The 25136-nt window shown below is 38.8% G+C and overlaps 1 pseudogene; it reads left to right on the top strand.

Moving 5' to 3' along the window:
• LOC103192421 overlaps positions 1-22956 on the top strand; it is a 163661-nt pseudogene extending 140705 nt beyond the window's left edge.
• Positions 22957-25136: the final 2180 nt, after the last annotated feature.

Below are 25136 nucleotides of genomic sequence, written 5' to 3'. Positions count from 1 at the left end.
GGGAGACAGGTCATGGGGCAGAAGTGCATGAGAGGGAAGGGCACAGGGAAGAGGGAACTATGGGAGGAAATGGGAAGAGAGCTGTTGCATTGTGGGAGATTGCAGTCAGTGTCATGAGACAAAGTGTATGCGATCTGTTGTAGGGAAAATGAATTTGCTCTGTAAACTTTCACCCAAATCACAATAAACATTAAAAAATAAAATAAACATTTATGGGCATCAAATGATTTTTCCAAAAGGTAAAATGAGAACCTACACTCAAGGAAAAGGAAAACAAATGGCAATAATGTATCAGAAAAGGGGCTAAACTCTAAAATGAATAAAAACTTCAAAACTCAAAAACAAAAAACAAAACAAAACAAAAAATCACCAAACTCACTACCATCAAGTCATTTCCAACTCATAGCAACCCCTAATGATATTAATCAAACACAGAAAAACAATTATTGTATGAGACCTGTGCTGTAAAATGTCAAGGAAAGCTTTACACAAATAAGGAATAATTCTTTGAAAGTTACCAGGGGTCCAAAAGGAGGTTAAATCACCAAGAAGAAGGTAAACACATATTAACTTGTGTGAAGGGGAAGGCAATATACAACAAGGGGTAGGTCAGCATAAAATGATCAAGGCCCTGAAAGACACAACAAGGAGCACAAGAGTTAAAGACAACAAAGTCAAATACTATTACATACACAATCCTGCAGTAAGAGTAATAACAATAATCTACAAGTGGATACATAGCTAGACACTCAATCTGAATATGGATGGGAAGGCAAATGGGGCTACACTCACAACTGTATATAGATGAGAAAAAGATATCTCTACCTTTGTATTTACAGAAAAATGAAACAAGATCCATACCTCACCCCATAAACAAAAAACTCAAGTTGGATCAAAGACAACTTAAATGTAAAATGCAAAATTATAAAGCTCATCAAAGACAAAATAGGGGCAAACCTAAGACCCCTAATCTACAGCATAAATAAACTAGCAAGCATAACCCAAAATGCACATGCAGTGGAAGAAAACCTAGATGACTGGGACCTTTTAAAAATTAAATTCTTAAGCTAATTTAAAGACTTCTCCACAATAGTACAAAGAGAACCTACAGATTGGGAAAAAAAATAAAAATAAAAATAAAACTTGGCTATGATGTATCTGACAAGAAGGCTGGCAGTTCAAACCCACCAACCACTCCTCAGAAGGAAGGTTGGGCAATCTACTTCCATAGTGATACTGCCTCAGAAACCCAAGGAGGAGTTGCTATGAATCAGATCTGACTCGATGACAGTGCATTGCATTTTTTTTGTTTTGTATATTTGACAAGGGACTTATCTCTAAAATTTATAGGAAACTTCAATACCTCCACACCAAAAAAAGCAAACAACACAATTCAAAAATGGGCAAGAGACATGAACAGAACTTCACAAAAAATATATACTGGCAGCCAACACACACATGAGGACATGCTCATGATCATTATCTATTAGAGAGATGCAAATCAAAACAAAAATGAAATATCATCCCACCTCAGGAATAATAGCAAAGTTCAACCAGACAACAAATGCTGGAGAGGTTGTGGAAAGATTGGAGCTCTCATACACTGCTGATGGTACTGCAAAATGGTACAACCATTATGGAAAATTGTATGGTGTTTCCTTAAAAAACTGAAAATAGAAGTGCTATTTGATCCAGAAATTTCATTACTAGGAATATATCCTATATAGGTGAGAGACAGGACACTAACAGGCATCTGCACACTCATGTTCATCACAGCACAATTCACTATAGCAAAGAGATGGAAACAACCTAAATGTCCATCAACAGATGAATGGAAAACCAAACTATAGTGCATTCACACAACCAAATACTATACAACACTAAAGAATAATGAAGACTACATGAATCATCTCACACTGTGGATGAATTTGGAGGACATTACACTGAGTGAAGTAAGTCAATCACAGAAAGACAAATATTCTACGACTCCATTACTATAAAAAGTCAAGGAAAGGTTTACTCAGGGAAGGAAATTCACTTTGTTGGTTACTGAGGGCAGGAGGAAGGGAGGGAAAATTTCAGACTGGTTGGCGGTCACATGTTGATTTGGGTGAGTAGCAATTGGGGTCTTAAAAAATGTGTTTGTGAATTTCATATATTGGTTTATTTTCCTATTTATTTTTGTTATTACTTTCTAATTTCATTCTGTTGCGGTGGGAGAAAATATGTTGTATGATTTCAATTTTTTTAAGTTTATTGAGACTTTCTTTGCAAATGAACATGAGGTCTATTTGGGGAATTTTTCCTTTTCTTTTATAGTCCTATTGCTTTATTTTATTTTTCATTTATTATTGTGATTTAAGTGGAAGTTTACAGACCAAATTGGTTTTCCATTCAACAATCCCTACACAGTCTGTTTAGTGATATTCACTGTGATCTCCACCCTATAATACTTTATTCCCACTTTCTCCTTGTATATGCAACCTTTCCCTTCATCATTCCTTTCCACCCATTCCTGCCTTCCTAGCTCTATTCCTGAATGAATGTTGTCCTCTTGATCCCATATGCTTGATTGCTCTAATGAGTACATACCCTCCTGGTATTACTGTTCACCTTATAGGCTTATCTATCATTTGGTGAAATTTGAGTCACGGGGTTAATTTCAGTTCCTAGTTTGAAGGGTATCTAAGGGCCATACTCTCGGAATTCTACCAGTCTTCATCAGACTAGTAAGCCTGATACAATTTATAATTTTGGGTTTTGTTACACATTTCCTCCAGTCTGTCTGGGGCCTCATATCATGATCCCATTCAGAGTCAGCTAGGGTAGCTGAGCATCATGTAGTTCTTCTGGTCTCAGGATTGTGCAGGCTGGTGTTCACATGGTCCATTAGTCCTTTGGACTAATTGTTTCCTTGTGTCTTTGATTTTCTTCACTTCTCTTGGCTCTGGACAGGAGAGAACAAGAGTCACCCCTTAGATGACACAAGCTTTTAAGATCCCAGTCACTACTCACAATTGAATATTGTCTTTGTGGACAATGTTATGCCAATTGACTTTACTGTCCTCTGAGATGATAGTCCTGAGCTTCCATGTCTAGTGATGCATTCCCTCATGGTATTTGGTTATGATCGAGAGATTTTCATAATTTACCTCCTGTATGCTCTACTACATTCAAGGATATATTTCCTACTACTACTACTACTACTCACTGCCACTGAATCAGATCCAATTCATAGTGACCTCTCCTTAGGTTTCCGAGGTGGTATCACTATGGAAGTAGATTGTTCAATATTCCTTCTGAGGAGTGGCTGGTGGTTCAAACCACCAGGAGTGGCTGGTGGTTTGACTTCTGGTTAGCAGTCAAATGCCTCAGGCACTGTATTACCAGCACATGCAAATAACAAGGTACTGATACCCTTTTCTTTTTTCTCTTAGTGAAAAATGGTTCCTTCACTTTCTCTCATTAGATTAGATTTGAAGATAGTCTCAATATTACCTGCCCTCATCTCTGTCAGGTTTATATACCAAAACTTACTTGTTTGCTTGTTTGCATTCATTTTTTTTTTCTCTCTCTCTATTTCGGTATACTTTCCAAATTAATTTGGAGATAGTTCTTGAATTTTTGTTTCTTCAAATTTCCCGGATTGGTTGGTTTTCTCTGCTTCTCTCTTGCTTGTCTTTTTTTTTTTTTCTTGCAATTTCTTTTTTTAGAAAATTTTATTGTGCTTTGGGTGCAAATTTACAAAACAAATTTGTTTTACATTCAACAGTTCATGCACAATTGATTTCACACCCCGATTACCATCCCCAACCATAAAAACTCTCCTCCCCTCCCATCCTTGTGACTAGCCCCTCCCTGTTCCCTTCTTAAGTATGCATTCCTGTCTGTCCAGCTTTCTCTGTATGTGAATGTTGCTCCTCTGCTCTAAGGGGTGCATCTTCTTAGAGTAGGTGGGTGCATCACCCTGGGTTAGGTGCTCTACATATAGGTCTTTGTTCTGTTGGCCTGAGAGCCAATCCATGGGAGTGAGTCCATTTCTAGGCCCAAATGGTAACCTGGGGCAATAGTTTCAGGGGTTCCATCAGTCTCTATCGGACCAGTAATTCTGGTCATTTTGGTGTTTTTGAATTTTATTCCACATTTTTCCTCCCACTCTATCCAGGCTCTCCAGTTTTGATCTCTTTCTGAATGGTTGGCATTGGTAGCTGGATACCATCTAATTCTTCTGGTCTTGGAGTCATGGTCCATCATAGTCCTCATGGTCCATCTTAGCCTTTGACTAATTGTTTCCAGATATCTTTGGTTTTCTTCATTCCTCTTTGATTCAGATGAGAGGACACCAATAGTTGCATCTTAGACGGCTACTTGAAAGCTTTTGGATAGGAAGATTGAACATTGTGAAAATTTCAATACTACCAAAACCAATCTATACATTCAATGCAATCCAGATTCCATCAACATTCTTTAAAAGCATAGAAAAACCAATCACCAATTTTGTATGGAAAGAAAAGAGACCTCGGATAAGCAAAACATTACTGAAGAAGAAGAATAAAGTAAGAGGTTTCACACTCCCAGATCTCAAAACCTACTACACAACCACAGTTTTCAAAACAGCCTGTTATTGGTACAATGACAGACACATAGATCAGTGGAACAGAACTGAGAACCGAGAAACTGATCCATCGACTTGTGGTCAACTGATCTTTGACAAAGGGCCAAAATCCATTAAATGGGAAAGAGATCTTTTCTTTCATGAATGGTGCTGGCAAAACTGTGTATCCATTTGCATAATAATGAAAGAAGATCCATACCTCCCACCATATACAAAATTTAACTCCAGATGAATCAGAGACTTAAATGTGAAACCTAAAACATAACGTTCATCAAAGAAAAAATAGGGGCAAACTTAGGGGCCCTAATTTATGCCGAAAGTAGACCATAAAGCATAAACCAAGATTCACAAACAGCAGAAGATAAACTAGATTATTAGGATCTTGTAAAAATTAAATTCTTATGTGCATCAAAAGACTTCTTCAAAAGTGAAAAGAGAACCTACAGAATGGAAAAATATTTGGCAATGGCATACCAGACAAAGGACTTATCTCTAAAATTTATAGAAACCCCAGTACCTCAACATCAAAATGACAAACAATCCAATTGAAAAATGGGCAGAAGACATGAACAGACACTTCACAAAGAAGATACACAGGCAACCAACAAACACATGAAGAAATGTTCATGATCATTAGCCATTAGAGAGATGCAGATCAAAACAATCGTAACATACCATCTCATCCCAGCATTAATAGCACAGTTCAACAAGATAGAAAATAACAAATGCTGGAAAAGATGTGGAGAGATTGGGATTCTCATACACTACTGGTGGGACTGTAAAGTGATACAATCACCATGGAAATCAGTATGGTAATTCTGTAAAAAGTTGGAAATAGAAGTATCATTTGATCCAGCAATCCCATTATTAGGTATATATCCTAAAGAAGTGAGAGGCAGGACACGAACAGATATAAGCACACCCCTGTTCATTGCAATTCACAGTAGCAAAGAGATGGAAACAACATAAGTGTCCATCAACCGAGGAATGGATAAACAAACTGTAGTACATACACATAATGGAATACTATGCAACCCTAAAGAATAATGTAGAATCTGCAAAACACCACATAATCTGGATGAACTTGGAGAACATTATGCTGAGTGAAATAAGTCAATCCAATAGGACAAATATTGCATTAGTCTACTATTGTAAAATGACAAGGAAAGGTTTATACAAAGAAGGAAATTTTCTTTGTTGGATACCTGGGATGGGAAGGGAATATAGGCTAAATTCTTAGATAGGTTGAAAAACATGTACATACATATATAGAAACCAAAGATTATTAGTGGTTACCCAGGGTAGGAGGGACAGGAAAGGGGAAGCTTTTGTTTGTGAATCATTGAGTTTATGATAATGGTGGTGGAAAATGATAGCAATAATGGTGGTACAACATGAAAAATGTCATCAATATCTCTGAGCTGTAAATGGGTAAGTTATTATGTTGCCAAATGTCTCGTTATGTATGTTTTCACTGCAATAAAAGTAAAAAAAAAATCTGTATATTTCATAAATATAGATGCAAAATTAGTCAATGAAATTCTGCCCAACTAAATATAAAAGCATGTTAAAAAGATTATACACCATAAGTGAGATTTATCACAGAAATATAAGCGTAATTCAATATTAGAAAATAAGTAAGTGTAAAATACCACACGAATAGAGCAAAAAGAAAAAATTATGTGATCATTTCAATTGACCCAGAGAAGGCATTTGAAAAAATACAACACTAGTTTAATATAAACATTTAACAAGCTAGAAATAGAGAGGAAATTTCTCAATGTGATGATAAATGTGAAATTTGCGGCTAGCTTCTTTCCATTATAGTCATAAAACCTGTTTTGTATAATTTTAATCTTTTTAACTTCATTGGGATTTGCTTTGTGTCCTAAAATATAATCTATTCTGGAGAATGATCAATTTGTTTTGGGAAGAATACATATTGTGCTGCTGTTGGGCGGAATGTTCTAATATGTCTGTTAGGTCCAATTGTTTAATAGTTTTATTTAAGCCTTCTATTTCTTTATTGGGGAGCTTTGGTAGTATAGTGGCTAAGGCACTTGACTGTTCACCAGAAGGCTGGTGGTTCAAACCCACCAGCCACTCCTCGGAAGGAAGGTTGGGCAATCCTACTTCCGTAGTGATACTGCCTCGGAAACCCAAGGAGGGGTTGCTATGAGTCGGGTCTGACTCGATGGCACATAACAACAACAACAACAACATTTCTTTATTGATTGATCTTCTTTCTAGTTGTTCTGTCCTTCATTGCAAGTGGTATGCTTAAGGCTCCTACTATTAATGTAGACTTGCCTGTTTCTCCCTTTAATTCTATTAGAGTTGTCTATATTAATCTTGGAACTCTGATATGAGGCACATAGATATTTATTATAGTTATATCTTCTTGGTTATTTGACCCATTTATCATTATATAGTATCTTCCCTTATCTGTTATAATAGATTTTGACTTAAATCCTATTTTGTAAGTTTTTGATATGGCCACATCTATCTGTTTTGGTCACTGTTTACTTGGATTTTTTTTCATCCTTTTATTTTTATCCTATTTATGCTTTGTTGTCTAAATTGTGTCCCTTGTAGATGGCATATAGATGTATCATTTTTAAAAATTTATTCTGTCACTTGACTGGAGCATTTAATCCATTTCATTCATTGAATTATTGGTAAACCAAACCTGTTTTCCTCAAGTCAATTATAACTCACAGTGACTCTCTATGACAGAGTAAAACTGCCCCATAGTGTTTCCAAGGCTGAAATCTTTAAAGAAGCAACCTGCCACATCTTTTTCCCCAAGGCGTGGCTGGTGGATTTGAACTACAAACATTTTGATTAGCAGCTAAGCACTTAACTACTGTGCCACTGGGGTGCTTCTTAATTGATAGGAGGAGAATTACTTCTGCCATTTTGTTAAGTGTATGTATATGCCTCATTTATAGCTTCTTTATTCCAATTTTGTCCCTCTTTTCTTCCATGGTGAGTTCTTTTTATCTAATGATTTTCCCTCTCTTTTGTTTATTTATTTTTAATTTTAAAAAAATATATTTATTTATGGGAAGATGGCATCATACCTGTAACCCACATATTTGTTCCCTCTAGAATCTTAATGCCAGAAAAACTAGGTGCAGCAGTTTGAAGCAGGGATTATGGGGCTGTCAACAGCTCATTAAGTTGGAGAAAGCCAGATTTAGTGCAGAAGGAAAAACATAAAGGGGGAGGCCAGGTAAAGAGCTGGGAATAATAATAATAAATGAACCTGCTCTGTTGCCCACAAGCCAGTGGGATGGAGCAATGGAGAACTCTCTAAGAAGTGCAGTGGGAACACCAGGAAGCCAACTGCAGCTCCAGGGGCTAGGACTTTCCACAGTAGGGGCTTCTGTTGGTAATCTTGGGAACTGAGCTGAGTGGGGGGACAGCATTTCTGAGAAATAGAGCAGAGACCCCTTTGGCTTAGGTCACCACTGAGTTGGGGGCAGAAAGGGAAACATGCCACAGGTAAGCAGGCCCTAGGATGAGCTGATGACTCAGGACTGGGGTCCAGCTCTTCCAGGACTGCTTTTTAGCACAGAGGGGTCCAGAGTATGGGGTTTTTGCAGCTGTCTGACCCAGGCAGAAAGTAGCAGTCCCCTAACCATTGAGGTCTTTGCCAATTTTGAACCATGGGTCTCTAAGTGACAATATAACATCATCATTAGCAGCTAAGCCAAGCCATGGAAACACGGAAAGTGGGGACATGCTACTGGCTCCTTAGAGTTTTTTTTTTTTTTTTTTCCATTTCTTCCTTCTTTTAGCCTTACTCCCCTGCCTAACCCAATAGAAGAACCACATTAAGCCACCACGACACCTGCTCATCCCAACTCTAAATCCCCCTCATAATGAACAAGACCTGCATCCACATTCCCCACAGTTATCCCATCAACATAAAGAAAACTGCAGAGCCACACAGCACACCCGAATTAGTAACCAAAAAAATAAAATACACCAGTTCCACCTTTGCAAAAATATTTACCCATAAAATCAAGGCAAAACAAATCAATACATAGCTAACAGTTAAAGACAACAACTTCACAATGTCTAGGAAACAGCAAGCAACCACAAATCAAACAAACAAACAACAACAACAACAACAAAACCAGGATAAGACAATAGAAATAAAATCCCAAACAAAAAGCTCATTAAATGTGGAGAAAGAGGAGGTAATAGAATTATCCAAGAAGGAATTTAGAAAATATGTTTACAGAACTCTACAAGAGCTTAAAGAAACCTCAAACGCAACCAAGGAGAAGGCAGACAGTACCCTGGGAGAACTCAGGAAAACCATTCAAGAACAAAGTAACAAGATTAATGCACAATCAGAACTCAGACAAAAACAGCAGTTAGAAATCCAGGAGATGAATACTAAAATTACAGAATTACACAACACAGTGGAAGCACAGACGAATAGGCTAGAACTGGCTGAAGAATGCATTGTCCAATGAGAAGATAAATCCCTTGACACCAGCTTGTATGAAGAAAAATCAGAAAAAAAAAAAAAAAGATTTAAGAGAAATGAAGAGAACCTAAGGTTTATATGGGGCAACATGAAAAGAAACAACATACACCTCATTGATCACTGGAATACCATAACAAGAAGAGGGGGAAAAAAAAAAAAAAACACTGAGAAAGTTGTGGAAGACTTGCTAACAGAAAAATTTCCCCATATCAAGAGGCAAGAAAAGATATTTGTCCAAGAAGCTCAATGAACCCCATACAGGTTAGATCACAAGAGAAAGTCACCAAAACATATCATAATCAAACTTTCAAAAAAAAAAAGACAAGGAAAGAATTTTGCAAGCATCCCAGGAAAAAAAGAAATGTCACCTACAATGGACGAACAATTAGAATTGGTTCTGATTATTCAGCAGAAACCATGCAGGCAAGAAGGCAATGGGACAGCATATATAAAACACTGAAGGAAAAGAACTTCCACCCAAGAATTCTGTATCCAGCCAAACTGTCCATCAGATATGAGGGTGAAATAAAGACATTCTCAGACAAGCAGAAATTAAGGGATTTTGTGAAAAACAGACCAACCCTACAAGAAATGCTTAAGGAATTCCTTCCAATAGAGAACCCACAACAGACAATAAATTAAAATCAGGACACCTAACATCAACACTAAAATCAAATAAGAAATAGATGCTCCAAATAAGCCCATAAAATATTGTACACACACACACAAAAAAAAAAAAAAAAAAAAAGGAAGGGAGGACTTCCAGTAAGAAGGAGGAATAGGCAGACAAGTGACACAGACCCTCTTCAACAGAAAAAAGAAAAACCAATTGACAGAGATACAGAAGATAATCCTGGAGCCCTGAACTTTGACAGGAATTATACAGAAGTGGATTAGGCACCAACTACTGGAAAAATCTGAATGAAAACAGTGAGTACAGAGATGGTCAGAGCTGCTGACTCTCAGTTACTCTGATGGGACCAAACGCCTGAATATTTCCAAGTGGTGTTGGGACTTGAGGATTGACCTAAGATCAGTCCTGGTCACCAAGGGCTGCAGGGATGACTGCACTGGCAGCCTATGACTAGGAAGGGAAACAGCAAGGATGGAGACAACCAGAGCTGTTGACTTTCTGCTGTCTGGAAGGTGCAGCCATTTTGAATCTTTACAAGTGGCAACCATTTTGGATTTTAAAGTGATAACATTTTCATTTGGATTGCAGGGACCTAAGAATAGCCTCTGTTTTCCAAGGTTGGCAGGGACAAAGAGGCTGACACAGGAAAGGAAACAGGTGGTGAGTGTATAAGTGGTGCCAACAGTGAATAGAGGAACACAGCACAGTACCCTGTTTGTGTAGATAACATACAAACAAAACAAAGAAAACAAAAATCATGGGAAAGTCACTCCAACATACAATCACTAATTAAATACAAACACAAAAATGTCACAATGCCTCAGAGACAACAGAGCATCACAGTCCACACAAAGAAGCAAAATAAAGCAGAAGAAAAAGAGACCAAGATACAGAACCAAAACACATCCTTGAGGAAGATGCAGCATAGGAACTCCCTGGTAAGAAATTCAAAATAATTGCATTTAGGTATCTTCAATGAATTGAGAAACAGATCAAGGAAAACACAGAGAAAAACCTAGAACAATTTCAAAACACAATGCAAGAACAAAATAACAAAATAAATGGAAAATTAGAAATGATACAAAATCTACACACAGAAATCCAGAAGATTAATACTAAATTTTCAGAAATAGATAAAACTTTGAATGGGCAAAAGAGCAGAATTAAATCAATGGATGGCAGATTTAGTGAGATTGAGGCAAATACCTGAACACTTCTTTGGGAAGGGATAAATCAGAAGAAAGATCAAAACAAAATGAAGAAAGCCTAAGGTTTATGTGGGATACCATCAAAAGGAAAAACCTACATTTAATCAGAATTCCAGACCAGGAAGAGACAAATAAAATGGCAGAGAAAATTGTCAAAGATTTGTTGGAAGAGAATTTTTCTGGTATGATGAAAGATGAGAATATATCTATTCAGGAAATCCAGCGAACCCCAAAAAGGATAGACCTCAAAAGAAAATCACCAAAACATATCATCATCAAACTTACCAAAACCAAAGACAAAGAAAGACTCATAAAAGCATCACAGAAAAAATGAAAAGTTACCTCCAATGGGCAACTAATAAGACTAAGTTTGGAATTCTCAGAAGAAATAATGTAGGCAAAAAGACAATGGGATGGTATATATAAAACCCTGAAAGAGAAAAATTTCCAGCCAAGAATTATGTATCCAGCAAAACTGTCCCTCAGATACGATGGTGAAATTAGGACATTTCCAGATAAACAGAAATTAAGGGAATTTGTTAAAACCCAACCAACCTTAGAAGAGATGCTAAAGGGAGCCCTTTGGACAGAGAAGCAACAACAGCCAACAACAACTGACCATTAACACACATGATGATATAACCTAGAAACAAACTCAGCTATGGAAGTATCCAAAGTAAATAAGACAACAAGATTGTAAATCAGAAACCTCAAACAACAAATGAGGACAACTACAAACCAAAAAGAGGGAAAAAAAATGTGTCATTACAAAACTTGTAGAAGGTAGGGAGTCAAGATAACTACAAGATAGAACAGACTGTTCTAAACTTGGGAAGAAAACTATAAATCACAGGGAAACCTCAAGGAAAAATGACAAACCTTCACACAAAAATAAAAAAGGGGAACAGCACAAATATTAGCAAATACTAAAACAATAGCAATGAAGGAAGTGATAATGCAATTCATAAACAAAACAAGCGCAGCATAGAAAATTATATGGAACAAAGAAATTGACACTACAAGAAAGCACATAACAAAAATGACAGCAACAAATTCATATTTGCTGATAATTATAATCTGGCAAGGGATTTATCTCTAAGATTTGTAGAAAATTCCAATGCCTCAACACCAAAGGAATTAACAATCCAATTGAAAAATAGACAGAACTCATGAATAGACACTTCACCAAGGAGGATATTCATGTGGCCAGCTAATACATGAAGAGATGCTCACAATCATTGGCCATCAGGGAGATGCAAATCAAAACAATGAGATAAAATCTCACCCCAGCACTGATGGCAAGGTTCAACACGACAGAAAATAACAAATGTTGGCAGGGATGTGGAGAGAATGGGACTCTCATACATTGCTGGTGGCACTGTGAAGTGATACAAACACTGTGGAAAGCAATATGATGATTCCTTAGAAAGCTGGAATTAGAGATACCATTTGATCCAGCAATCTCATTACTAGGTATATATCATAGAGAGGTGAAAGCCAGGACAGGAACAGTTATATGCACACTCATGTTCATCACAGCGCTATTTTCAATAGCCAAAAGATGGAAACAACCTAGATGTCCATCAACAGAAGAATGAATAATAAAACTATGGTACAACACACAATGGAATACTGTGCAACCTTAAAGAATAATGTACACTCTGCAAAAAAACACATAATGTGGATGACCTTGGAGGACATTATGCTGAGTGAAATAAGTCAGTCTTAGAAGGACAAATATAGTATTAGTTTGTTGCTATGGAGGGTCAAGTAAAGGTTTATATATGGAGGGAAACTTTCTTTGTTGGTTGCTAGGGGTGGAAGGGGAGGGGAGGGAACAATGAAAAAAAAATGCATTCACCCATGTCACTTTATTTTTGTGTATTTCACTGTACATAAATTATATTTCAATAAAATGCATTAAGTAAATAAATAAACAAACAAACAAAGGGAGTAAATCTGTACACAACACAAGCAACAAAGCAAACAGTGGGAATGAAAGTTCTAGGTACAAAACTTCCAAATGGAGTGGAAAACAGGACATTGTCTTTACAGAACAGACTGTTACGTAAATATGTTGTTGTTGTTATATGCCTTCGAGTCAGACCTGACTCATAGCAACCCCTCCTTGGGTTTCCGAAGCAGTATAACTATGGAGGTAGATTGCCCCATTTTCCTTCCGAGGAGTGGCTGGTGGATTTGAACCATCAGCCTTCTGGTTAGCAGTCAAGTGCCTTTAGGCACTATGCTACCAGAGCTCCTGTTCCGTAAATATAGAGACATGAATTCACTCTAAGGTAACCACAGAGAACATTAACAATCCCCCTAAGCAAACCCAGAAAGAAGGAAAACATATGGGCTTAGTAAATGCAAAACTAACAATAAAGAAGAAAAGAGGAGGAAACACTTGACAACAAAATGAACTCAGCACAGAAAAGTATTTGGACCAGGGAAATCTCCAACAACATGACAAAAAACACAATAGAATGACAGCAATCAATTCATACCCATCACTAATTACTCTCAATGTCAATAGACTAAATGAATTAGTCAAGAGAAACAGAGTGACAGACTGGGTAAGAAAAGAAGACCCGCTGATATGCTGCCTATAAGAGATCCACTTTAGCCACAAAGATAAAAACAAATTAAAAGTTAAGGAGTAGAAAAAAATGTATCAAGCCAATGGTAACCAAAAGAGAGTAGGAGTGGCAATATTAATTTCTGATACAATAGGCTTTAAGGTGAAAAACAACATAAGAGAAAAAGAAGGACACTATATGATGCTGAAAAAGTCAATTGACCAAGAAGACATTACTATAATAAATAGCTATGCACCCAGTGAAAATGCTGCAAAATATGTGAAGCAAATATTACTTGAATTGAAAAGGAAAATAGACAACTCCACAATAGTACTAGGAGACTTTAACACACCGCTTTCATGGAAAGACAAAACAACTAGAATAAAATTCAACGATAATACGGAAGAACTCCACAGCACAATCAATCAACTCAACCTCATAGACATACACAGAGCACTCCACCCAACAAAAGCACAATTCACATTCTTCTCCAGTGCACATGGATCATCCTCCAGAATAGATCACATGTTAGGATGTAAAACAAGCCTCAATAAACTCAAAAACATTGAAATACTACAAAGCATCTTCTCAGACCACAATGCTATGAAATTAGAAATTAATAATAGGAAGATCAAGGAAAAAATCAAACATTTGGAAGTTGAATAATATACTGTTCAAAAACTACTGGGTAAAGAAGAAATAAAGAGTTAAATTAAAAAAAAAAAAAATCCTAGAAACAAATGAGATATATCTTACCAAAACCTATGGGGCACAGTGAAAGCAGTACTCAGAGGTCAATTTATAGCAATAAATGCACACATCAAAAAAGAGGAAAGAAACAAAATCAACACTCTAACTCAAAAATTCCAACAAGTAGAAAAAGAGCAACGTATCCAGAAGTAAGGAAATAGTAAAGATTAGAGCAGAAATAAATGAAACAGAAAACAAAAACAAAACAAAATTAGACCAAATCAATAAAACAAGAAGCTAGTTCTTCTCAAAGATTAACAAAATTGGCAAATCTAACAAAAGAAAAGAAAGAGAATATGCAAATAACAAGAGTATATAAACAAAACGGGTGACATTACAACAGAACCAACTGAAAAAATAAGATATTGACAGAATATTATGAAGAACTGTACTATAACAGATTTGAGAACCTAGAAGAGATGGACAAGTTTCTAGAAATATAATACCTACCTAAACTATCCCTGTTCAAGAATACTTGAACAGACCCATAACAAAGGAAGACATTGAGCAGGTCATAAAAAAAAACTTCCCTCAAGAAAGAAGTCCTGCCCCTGATGGTATCCCTGGAGTATTTTACCATTCAGGGAAGAGTTGATACCTATACTGCTCAGACTATTCCAAAACACAGAAAAAAAAATGGAATATTTCCAAATTCATTTTATCAAGTAAGCATAACACTGACACCAAAACCAGGGAAAGACACCACTACAGACCAAAGGAAAACTACAGACGAATATCCCTCATGAATATAGTGGCAAAAATCTTCAACAAAATCTCAGCCAACAGAATCCAACAACATATCAAAAAAATTAATACATTTTGACCAAGTGGGATTGACCTGGTATGCAAGGGGGATTCAACATTAGAAAAACAATCAACGTAATCCACCACAAAAACAAAACAAAAGAACCATATGATCTTATCAATCAATGCAGAAAAGGCATTTGATAAAATATAACCCCCCTTCCTGTTCAGAACTCTTAGCAAAATAGGAATAGAAAGGAAATTCCTCAACCTAGTAAAGGGCATACATGCAAAGCCAACAACCAACATTACTGTTAATGGAGACTCAAAGCATTCCCCTTACAAATGGGAACCAGACACGGATGCCTTCTGTCACCACTCCTATGTAACACTGTATTGGAATTGCTAGCCAGGGCAATAAGGCAAGAAAAAGAAATCAAAGTCATCCAAATTCACAGAGGGAGTAAAACTGTCTCTATTTGTGGATGACATGATGCTATGCATAGAAAACCCAAGATACTCAGCAGAAAAACTACTGGAACTTATAAAAAGTTTCAGCAAAGTGGCAGGATGCAAGATCAATATACAAAAATCAGTTGGATTCCTCTATACCAACAAAGAGACCTCTGAAAGAGAAATAAGGGACATAATACCATTTACAATAGCTACTACCATAAAGATAGATTGTTGTTGTTGTTGTTGTTATGTGCCGTCGAGTCGGCCCTGACTCATAGCGTCCCCTCCTTGGGTTTCCGAGGCAGTATCACTACAGAAGTAGGATTGCCCAAACTTCCTTCCGAGGAGTGGCTGGTGGGTTTGAACCACCAGCCATCTGGTTAGCAGGCAAGTGTCTTAGCCACTATGCTACCAGAGCTCCCAAATATAAATTATCTAGGACTAAATCTTACTAGAGATTTATAAGAAAACTATAAAGCAATACTAGAAGAAACTACAAAGGATCTATATAAATGGAAAAACATCCCTTGCTCATGGATAGGAAGAATGAATATTCTGAGAATGTCAGTACTACCCAAAGCAATCTGCACATTTAATGCAATCCCAAATCATATACCAATGACATTTTGTAAGGATATGGAAAAACCAATTACTAACTTGATATGGAAAGGAAAGAGAGCTCAGATAAGCAGAGCACTACTGAAGAAGAGGAACAAAGTGGGAGGTCTCACGCTCACAGATCTCAAGACCTACTATATAGCCACAGTAGTCAAAACAGGATGGAATTGGTACAATGATAGACAGATAGACCAATGGAAGAGAATCGAAAAGCCAGAAATAGACCCATCCATCTACGGACAGCTGATCTTTGATAAAGGACCAAAACCCATTAAATGGGGAAGAGATAGCCTCTTTAACAAAAGGTGCTGGCAAAACTGGATATTCACTTGCAGAAAAATGAAACAAAACCCATACGTCACCCCCTACACAAAAGCAAACTCAAATTGGATCAAAGACTTAAATATAAAACCCCAAACTATAAAGTTCATCAAAGATAAAATAAAGGCAAATCTAGGGGCCCTTATCTATGGCATAAATAGATTATCAAGCATAACCCACAATACACAGGAGGTGGAAGAGAAGCTAGATGATTGGGACCTTTTAAAAATTTAATTCTTATGCTTGTTGAAAGACTGTCCAAAGAGTAAAAAGAGAATCTACAGATTGGGAGAAAATATTTACCTATGACATATCTAACAAAGGACTTATCTCCAAAATCTGTAGAAAACTTCAATACCTCAACAACGAAAAGACAAATAATCTAATTCAAAAATGGGTAAAGGATGTGAACGGACACTTCACTAAAGACGATATGCTGGTGGCCAACAAACACAGGAGGAATTGCTCACGATCATTAGCCATTGTTATTGTTGTTATGTGCCGTCAAGTCAGACCCGACTCATAGTGACCCCTCCTTGGGTTCCTGAGGCAGTATCACTATTCCTTCCGAGAAGTGGCTGGTGGGTTTGAACCACCAGCCTTCTGGTTAGCAGTCAAGTGCCTTAGGCACTATGCTAACAGAGCTCCCATTAGCCATTAGACAGATGCAAATTAAAACAACTATGAGGTATCATCTCACCTCAGCAATAATAGCAAAATTCAACAGGACAGAAAATAACAAATGCTGATGAGGCTGCAGAGAGATTGCAACTCTCATACACTGCTGTTGGGGCTGTAAAATGGTACAATCATTATGGCAAATGGTATGGCATTTCCTTAAAAAACTGAAGATAGAAATACCATTCAAACCAGCAATCCCTTTACTAGGAATATATCCAAAAGAGGTGAGAGACAGGACACTAACAGACATATGCACACTCATGTTCATCACAGCACAATTCACCATAGCAAAGAGATGGAAACAACCTAAATGCCCATCAACAGATAAATGGATAACCAAACTATGGTACATTCACACAATGCAATACTATGCTACATTAAAGAAAAATGAAGAATACATGAATCATCTCACAATGTGAATAAACCTGAAGGGCATTATGCTGAGTGAAATAATCACAGAAGACAAATACTGTATGAGCCCATTACTGTCAAAAGTCAAGTAAGAGTTGCTCAGGGAAGGCAACCGGCCATAGGATGGAAGAGGAGGAGGTAATTTTGGATAGTTGAGAGCCACACGCTGAGTTGGGAAAGGGGAGGGATGGTATGAAAAGAATCTGTGACCAGCATGATAACATTGGGGAAAAGTAAAAGAACAAATTATGCACATAAAATATAGATTGCAGAGGCTAATACCAATTCACAATACTGCATTACCATTAACAACAAACACCAGGCTGCAGTTAAACACATAGACAACTGAGAAGATTGGATGGGGGTTAGTGAACAATAATATATTCTAGACCAATGATAGATTCAGCTGAGGCAAATCTTGCACAGATACTAGTGATACAAAATACCTGCAATCATTACAGAAGCAACCAATGAGAGACATAGAGCAATCCCTCATAGACAGCGAGACACTATGAGAGAGAGATTCACCAGATATGCCGACTTAAGACCATATTGTTGAGGGACAGCAGACTCAACTGACACAACAAAATACATAAAAAATCTTGTTTCACAATCTACTTTGGTGAGTAGTGACTGGGATCTTAAAAGCTTCTGAGTGGCCATCTAAGATGCAGTTAATGGTCTCCTTTCGTCAGAAGAGAAGAAGAGTGAAAAAAAAAAAAATAGAGCATTTGAAAACAATCAGCCCTAGGACATGATGGATCTCGAGACCAGAAGAACTAGCTGGTGCCTGGCTACCAATGCCAACCACTTGAGAAGGGATCAAAACTGGAGATAGTGGATAGAGCAGGAGGAGAAACATGGAACAAAATCCAAAAACACAATAATGACCAGAATTACTGGTTGGATGGAGTCTGATGGGACCCCCAAGGCTATGGCTCTGGGATACACTTCAAGCCTGAGATAAAACTTGCTCCCAAGGGCTGGTTCTCAGCCTAACAGTAAATAAGACTTACATACAGAGCACTCAACTGAGGGTGATGCATCCACCTATTCTACAGAGATACATCCCTTGGAGCAATCAGCCATGGGACACCAGATGGGTAACATTCACACAGATGAAAAGCTGGACAGATAGGAGTGCATAACTAAGAAGGGCATGGGGGAGGGTTACTTGTAAGGGAGAGGAGGAGAGTGGGTTAGGGTGGTCATTAGAGAGGGAAACCAAATGTACACAAAATGTTGAATGTAAAACTAATTTTCCTCTGTAAATTTGCACCTAGAACACTATAAATAATAATAATAGTAAGCATTTTCCACATAGATACAAAATGTTGATGTGTATATGTGTGTGTGTGTGTGTGTGTGTATGCATGAAGACCTGAAAGAATATTTAAAAAAAAAAAAAAAAAATCCACTGCCATGGAGTTGATTTTGACCAATAGCGACCCCCATTTATTTTTCAATGAGGTAAATCTTTCCGGAAGTAGATTGTCCAGTCTATATATTTTACTTTTGTTACTCTGTATATTTTACTTTTGCTACTATTTATTTTTAATCTTCTGCAATCGATATATGTTGCTTTTTCAATAATAAGAGAATTTTTAATTATTACAAAATTTTAAATACAACCTTAATATCAAAAGTGGAGGTAGTAGGTATGGAGGGAGGTAGCACAAAACCCAGGCCTCTCAGTCTGCCTTCAGGCTCCACAGAGTGAATACCAGAGTGCCAGATAGTAGCTTATACTGCGCTTCCCAACATTTTCATATCAAGGCATACTAAGAAAACAATATTTATATGACTCAGGTCTGAAAGAATTAATTAGCACAGCTGTAACTCATTCAGTTGAGAATGGCATAGGGGTTGGAAAACTCTGAATTATTAATTTGAGCACTAATTCCAGGCACTGAGCAAAAAAAAAAAAAAAAATTATCTTCAAAACCATTACTGCTACTACTTTTATATAAGGGCTTTTTTGTTTTGTTATGTTTGTTTTTGTTATTTGTCTTTTATTTAAAAAGAGAGAGAGAGAGAGAGGTTACTGAGCTCTTTAGACACACACTCAGCTAAATTGATAAATGTAGCTGAGAGGCAGAAATGAAGTGAAAACTGTGATAACTTAAAACTCGTGCTGGGAGACGCACCGAGCCCATTAGACTCACTAGTCAGGTGGCGAGCCTCCGGCTCCAGTGGACCCCTGCCCTCTGCAGCATGCTCCCTGCCTGCTAAATCGCCCCCTTCTCGCCCACACCTAGAGCAGCTGATCCGCTTGGATGGAGTCCCCTCTGGGTTCCCATTGGCTCCTGTGAGTGCTTGGGCGTCGGGAGCCTGTTTTTGGCGAGGGAACCAACTTTTGAAGTTCGCCCAGGAGACTGCGTACGGCCCCAACTCCGCAGCAGCCGGACCAGGTGGAGGCGCAACCGCAGCACTAATCACTATGGGAAGCAAGGGTGCCTACAGGCCACTGGCAGAGCCACAATGTCAAGCACAGTGGCGTGGACGACATGGTGCTGCTCTCCAAGATCACGGAGAATGCCATCATGAAGAATCTGAAGAAGAGATACACGGATGACTACATTTTCACATATATAGGATCTGTATTTATCTCAGTCAACCCTTTCAAGCAGATGCCATACTTTGGGAAAAAAAGGAAATTGAAATGTACCAAGGAGCAGAACGGTATGAAAACCCACCACATATCTATGGCCTTGCAGATAATATGTACAGAAACATGATCATTGAGAGAACCAGTGTGTCATCATCAGTGGTGAAAATGGTGCTGGAAAGAGAGTAGCTGCCAAATATATCATGAGTTATGTGTCCAGAGTTTCTGGAGGAGCCCCTAAAGTCCAGCACGTGAAGAACATTATCCTGCAGTCCAACCCACTGCTGGCAGCCTTTGGAAATGCTAAGACCATCAGGAACAACAACTCCAGTCGATTTGGAAAATACTTTGAAATCCAGTTCAGTCCAGGTAGAGAACCAGATGGTGGAAAGATCTCCAGCTTCCTTCTGGAAAAATCCAGGGTGGTGATGAGGAACCCTGGAGAATGGAGTTTTCACATATGTTACCAGCTCAACGAAGGTGCCTCTGCAGAGCAGAAACACAGACTTGGCATCACCAGCATGGACTATTATTACTACCTGAGCCTTTCTGGGTCCTACAAGGTAGATGACATCGATGACAGCCGTGAGTTTCAGGAAACTCTGCATGCCATGAATGTGATTGGGATCTTTGCAGAGGAGCAAATTCTGGTGCTGCAGATAGTGGCGGGCATGCTCCACCTGGGAAACATCAGCTTCAAGGAAGTTGGCAATTACACGGCAGTGGAGAGTGAAGAGTTTTTAGCTTTTCCAGCATATCTCCTGGGGATAAACCAGGACCAATTGAAAGAAAAGCTCACAAGCTGGCAGATGGATAGTAAATGGGGAGGCAAGTTGAAGTCCATCCATGTGACCCTCAATGTGGAGCAGGCCTGTTACACCAGGGATGTACTTGCCAAGGCCCTGCATGCCCGTGTCTTTGATTTCTTGGTAGATTCCATCAATAAAGCAATGGAGAAGGACCACAAAGAATGCAGCATTGGCATTCTGGACATCTATAGTTTTGAGATGCTTCAAAAAAATGGCTTTGAACAGTTTTGTATCAATTTTTTTAATGAAAAATTACAGCAGATTTTTATTGAGCTGACATTAAAGGCAGAGCAGGAGGCATATGTTCAAGAGGGAATAAGATGGACACCCATTGCGTACTTTAATAACAAAATCATATGTGACCTCATAGAGAACAAAGTGAACCCTCCTGGGATCATGAGCATCCTGGATGACGTATGTGCCACAATACACGCTGTGGGTGAGGGTGCGGATCAGACACTTCTCCAGAAACTCCAGATGCAGATTGGGAATCATGAACATTTCAACAGCTGGAACCAAGGCTTCATTATTCACCATTATGCTGGGAAGGTATCCTATGACATGGATGGTTTTGTGAGCAGAACCACCATGTGCTTTTTATGGATCTGATCAAGCTTATGCAGAGCAATGAGCTACCTTTCATAAAGTCTTTATCTCTGGAAAATCTGCAAGCTGACAAGAAAGGGCACCCAACTACTGCCAGAAGCAAAATAAAGAAACAAGGCAATGACCTTGTTAGCACCCTGATGAAATGTATACCCCACTACATCTGCTGCATAAAGCCCAATGAAACCAAGAAGCCCAAAGACTGGGAGGAAAGCAGAGTAAAGCATCAAGTACAATACCTGAGTCTGAAAGAAAACATTCGAGTGAGAAGGGCTGGTTACGCTTATCAGCACATCTTCAAAAAATTCTTACAGAGATACGCCATCCTGACCAAAGCCACCTGGCCATCATGGAGAGGAGATGAGAAGCAAGGTGTCCTCCACTTGCTATAATCCATCAACATGGACAACGATCAGTTCCAGCTTGGGAGGAGTAAAATATTCATCAAAGCCCCAGAGTCTTTATTTCTTCTAGAAGAAATGAGAGAGCAGAAGTATGATGGATATGTCCGAGTGATTCAGAAATCATGGCGGAAATTTGGGGCCAGGAAAAAATATGTCCAAATGAGAGAAGAAGCCTCAGACCTCTTGTTGAACAAGAAAGAGTGAAGGAGAAACAGTTTTAATAGGAATTTCATCGGCAATTACATTGGAATGGAAAGCATCCAGAACTCCAGCAGTTTGTGGGCAAAAGGGAGAAGATTGACTTTGCAGACACAGTCACCAAGTATGATAGGAGGTTTAGGGGTGTAAAGCAAGACTTGCTTCTTACCCCAAAGTGCTTGTACTTAATTGGATGAGAAAAGGTTAAACAAGGCCCAGACAAAGGCCTTGTGGAAAGTGCTGAAGTGGAGGATCAAGATGGAGATGATCTTATCCGTGTCCCTGAGTACTCTGCAGGATGACCTTTTTACTCTCCATGAGCAAGAGTATGACAGTTTGCTTGAATTCATCTTCAAAACTGAATTCTCAAGCCTCTTAGCAAAGCATTATGAGGAAAAAACCCAGAAGCAACTACCTCTGAAATTCAGCAATATGCTTGAACTGAAGCTGAAAAAGGAGAACTGGGGTCCCTGGAGTGCAGGAGGCTCCCGGCAAGTGCAGTTTCACCAAGGCTTCAGCGACCAGGCCATCCTCAAGCCCAGCAACAAACTGCTGCAGGTCAGCATTGGACCCGGGCTGCCCAAGAATTCCCATCCTACCAGAAGGAACACAAACCAAAATAGAGGTTATCCCAATGGGATTCAAAATGCCAACTACCCAATGAGAGTTGCTCCTCCTCCCCCAGGGTACCATCAGAATGGAGTCATCAAAAATCACTTTGTACCACACCCTCATGGCCCTGGAAATCACAGCTCCAATCAGAAAAGCCTGTACACCTCCATGGTCCGCCCACTCTTGCCTCGACAATAGTCCACTGGCTCAGACTGAGTGTCTCAGACACCAGAGAGCCTGGATTTCCTCAAGGTCCCAGACCAAGGTGCTGCAGGTGTCCGGAGGCAAACCACAAATCGACCTCCCCCAGCAGGGGGCAGACCGAAGCCCCAGCCCATGCCTAAATCTCAGGTGCCCCAGTGCAAGGCTCTGTATGCCTAAGACGCTTAGGACACAGAGGAACTCAGCTTCAATGCCAATGACGTTATTGATATTATCAAAGAAGATCCTTCTGGCTGGTGGACAGGTCAGTTATGAGGCAAGCAGGGCCTCTTCCACAACAACTACATGACCAAGAGCTGAGGCGCACAAAGACTCTGCATCGGGCGAAGGAGCTTCAGGCACAGACAAGGGAGGGGACATTTAGGGACTCTGTTTCTGATCCACAGTAATTGCTTCTTCAAGGCCTGGAGTTATTCCACACCTTTCCCTTGGAGGACATCAAGGCTGGGTTGGGGCCAAGGATTGTCACTCCATAAATGATCTTAAAAGATTGACTGTTCATAGGAACCCAAAAGGGCAAAAACTACCCACCAAGATTTATTTATTGTATTTTAAACCTGGTGAGAATATGAATGAGGTCCACTCAGACTTTGTTGGCTTCTAGCCAATCAGCAGGCCGAGGGAATGGTTGTAGGTGGCTGCTGACAAGTGCCCTTAGTTGAAGAGCACATTTCTTTTGTCTTTTCATTACCTGACACACACATTCCTCTCTGCCACCTGCCTTCAGGGAGGACCTCTGCTCTGCAGGCTGGGCTCAGTGAATGGGCACTCCTGTGAAGTGCCAAAGGCGGGAGCATATTACTGAGCCCACAGGAGCAGAGGGCATTGGTTTACACTTTGCTGGGATCATAATGGGCTGCCAGGCTGGGGGCTGGGCTGTCAGCCTTTTTTTCTCTGGGTCTTTGATAGGAATGTGGCTGGCCATGTTGGTTTTTTTGTTTAATTGCTGTACCTATTCCAAGAGGATCTTTTTTTTTTTTTTTTTTCAAGCTGTACATTTATAAAAACAGGTCATATACTGTAATACTGTATATACAAAAATCTCAAGATGGTAGAAACATGTATGAATATACTAAGTAGTATTCCACTGTACTTATTCATAAGGTAGATTTTATTACAAGACTCGCACCAGGTACTTACAAATGCTTACTCCTCCTGTTCAACTATAGAATCAGTGTTACTGCTTTGTAGCTCAGCCCCTGCAAATCCTTCTCTCTCTCCCTGTAGGCAATTTTCATCTCTCCCCTTCTAGGCCCCTACCCTCTCAACAAATAAAGGAATCAGTGAAAACAAACAAACAAACAAAAACTTGTGCTGGCTGTCTATTAATTTGAGGGAAGAAGAGAAAATTACTATTTTGGGCAATTATCCAGAGGAAATTTAAATCTCATGATCTAATATTGTTTCATAAATATGTGTATCCATGCGCACAACATTTAACAACTGTCAATAACCAGACACAGCAGTGGTGTTGGCTGAGGTCACAGCATAAATCAGCAGAAGAATTGGAGGGAAGATAGAAACCATGATTCTGAGTGTGTTATCTTGGGTAAGTGACTACAAGCAACTAGTGATGGAAATGGAGGGAGTAATTATGTGGTTGTCCCCAGTGCTAATGAGGCCAAAATGAGAGACTTAAAACTCAAGTGGCCTAGTAAACACTTCTCTGTTTTATGGCTGCTTTCATTATTTCTAAATCCATCAGCTGACCAGTTCACAATTATCAGCTATTTTTCAAACACAAAGAGGCAGTGGAGGAATTAGTGGCTATCTGTCATAGTTACAGAAAAATAAGTGTTAAATAATCATGCCTTTTAGACAGCAGCTTAGCAGTGTTGCCTTATTCAAAAGCCAGTAGGTTCCATGAAGGTGGACAACAGTATATCGGTTAGAATTTTTTTCAACTAAAAGTACTATATTGCAAAATAACAGTGGCTTAAATCAGATTAAATTCATTTTAGCACGTATTCTTTAAGTATCTATTATAACTGAGGCACAATTCTACATATTTAGGCTTGGTCCATGAACAGATAAAAGTAAGTAAATAATCCTTGCTCTTGTGAAGCTTGTTGTTGTTGTTGTTGTTATGTGCCGTCGAGTCGGCCCCGACTCATAGCGACCCCTCCTTGGGTTTCCGAGGCAGTATCACTACGGAA

The sequence above is a fragment of the Orycteropus afer genome, unplaced genomic scaffold, assembly GCF_000298275.1.
Source record: "Orycteropus afer afer isolate SDZICR_OR568_19922 unplaced genomic scaffold, OryAfe1.0 scaffold00027, whole genome shotgun sequence".
In the NCBI taxonomy this organism is placed as follows: Eukaryota; Metazoa; Chordata; class Mammalia; order Tubulidentata; family Orycteropodidae; genus Orycteropus; species Orycteropus afer.
Note: the sequence above shows the minus strand (reverse complement) of the source record. Positions and strands in the feature narration are given on the sequence as shown.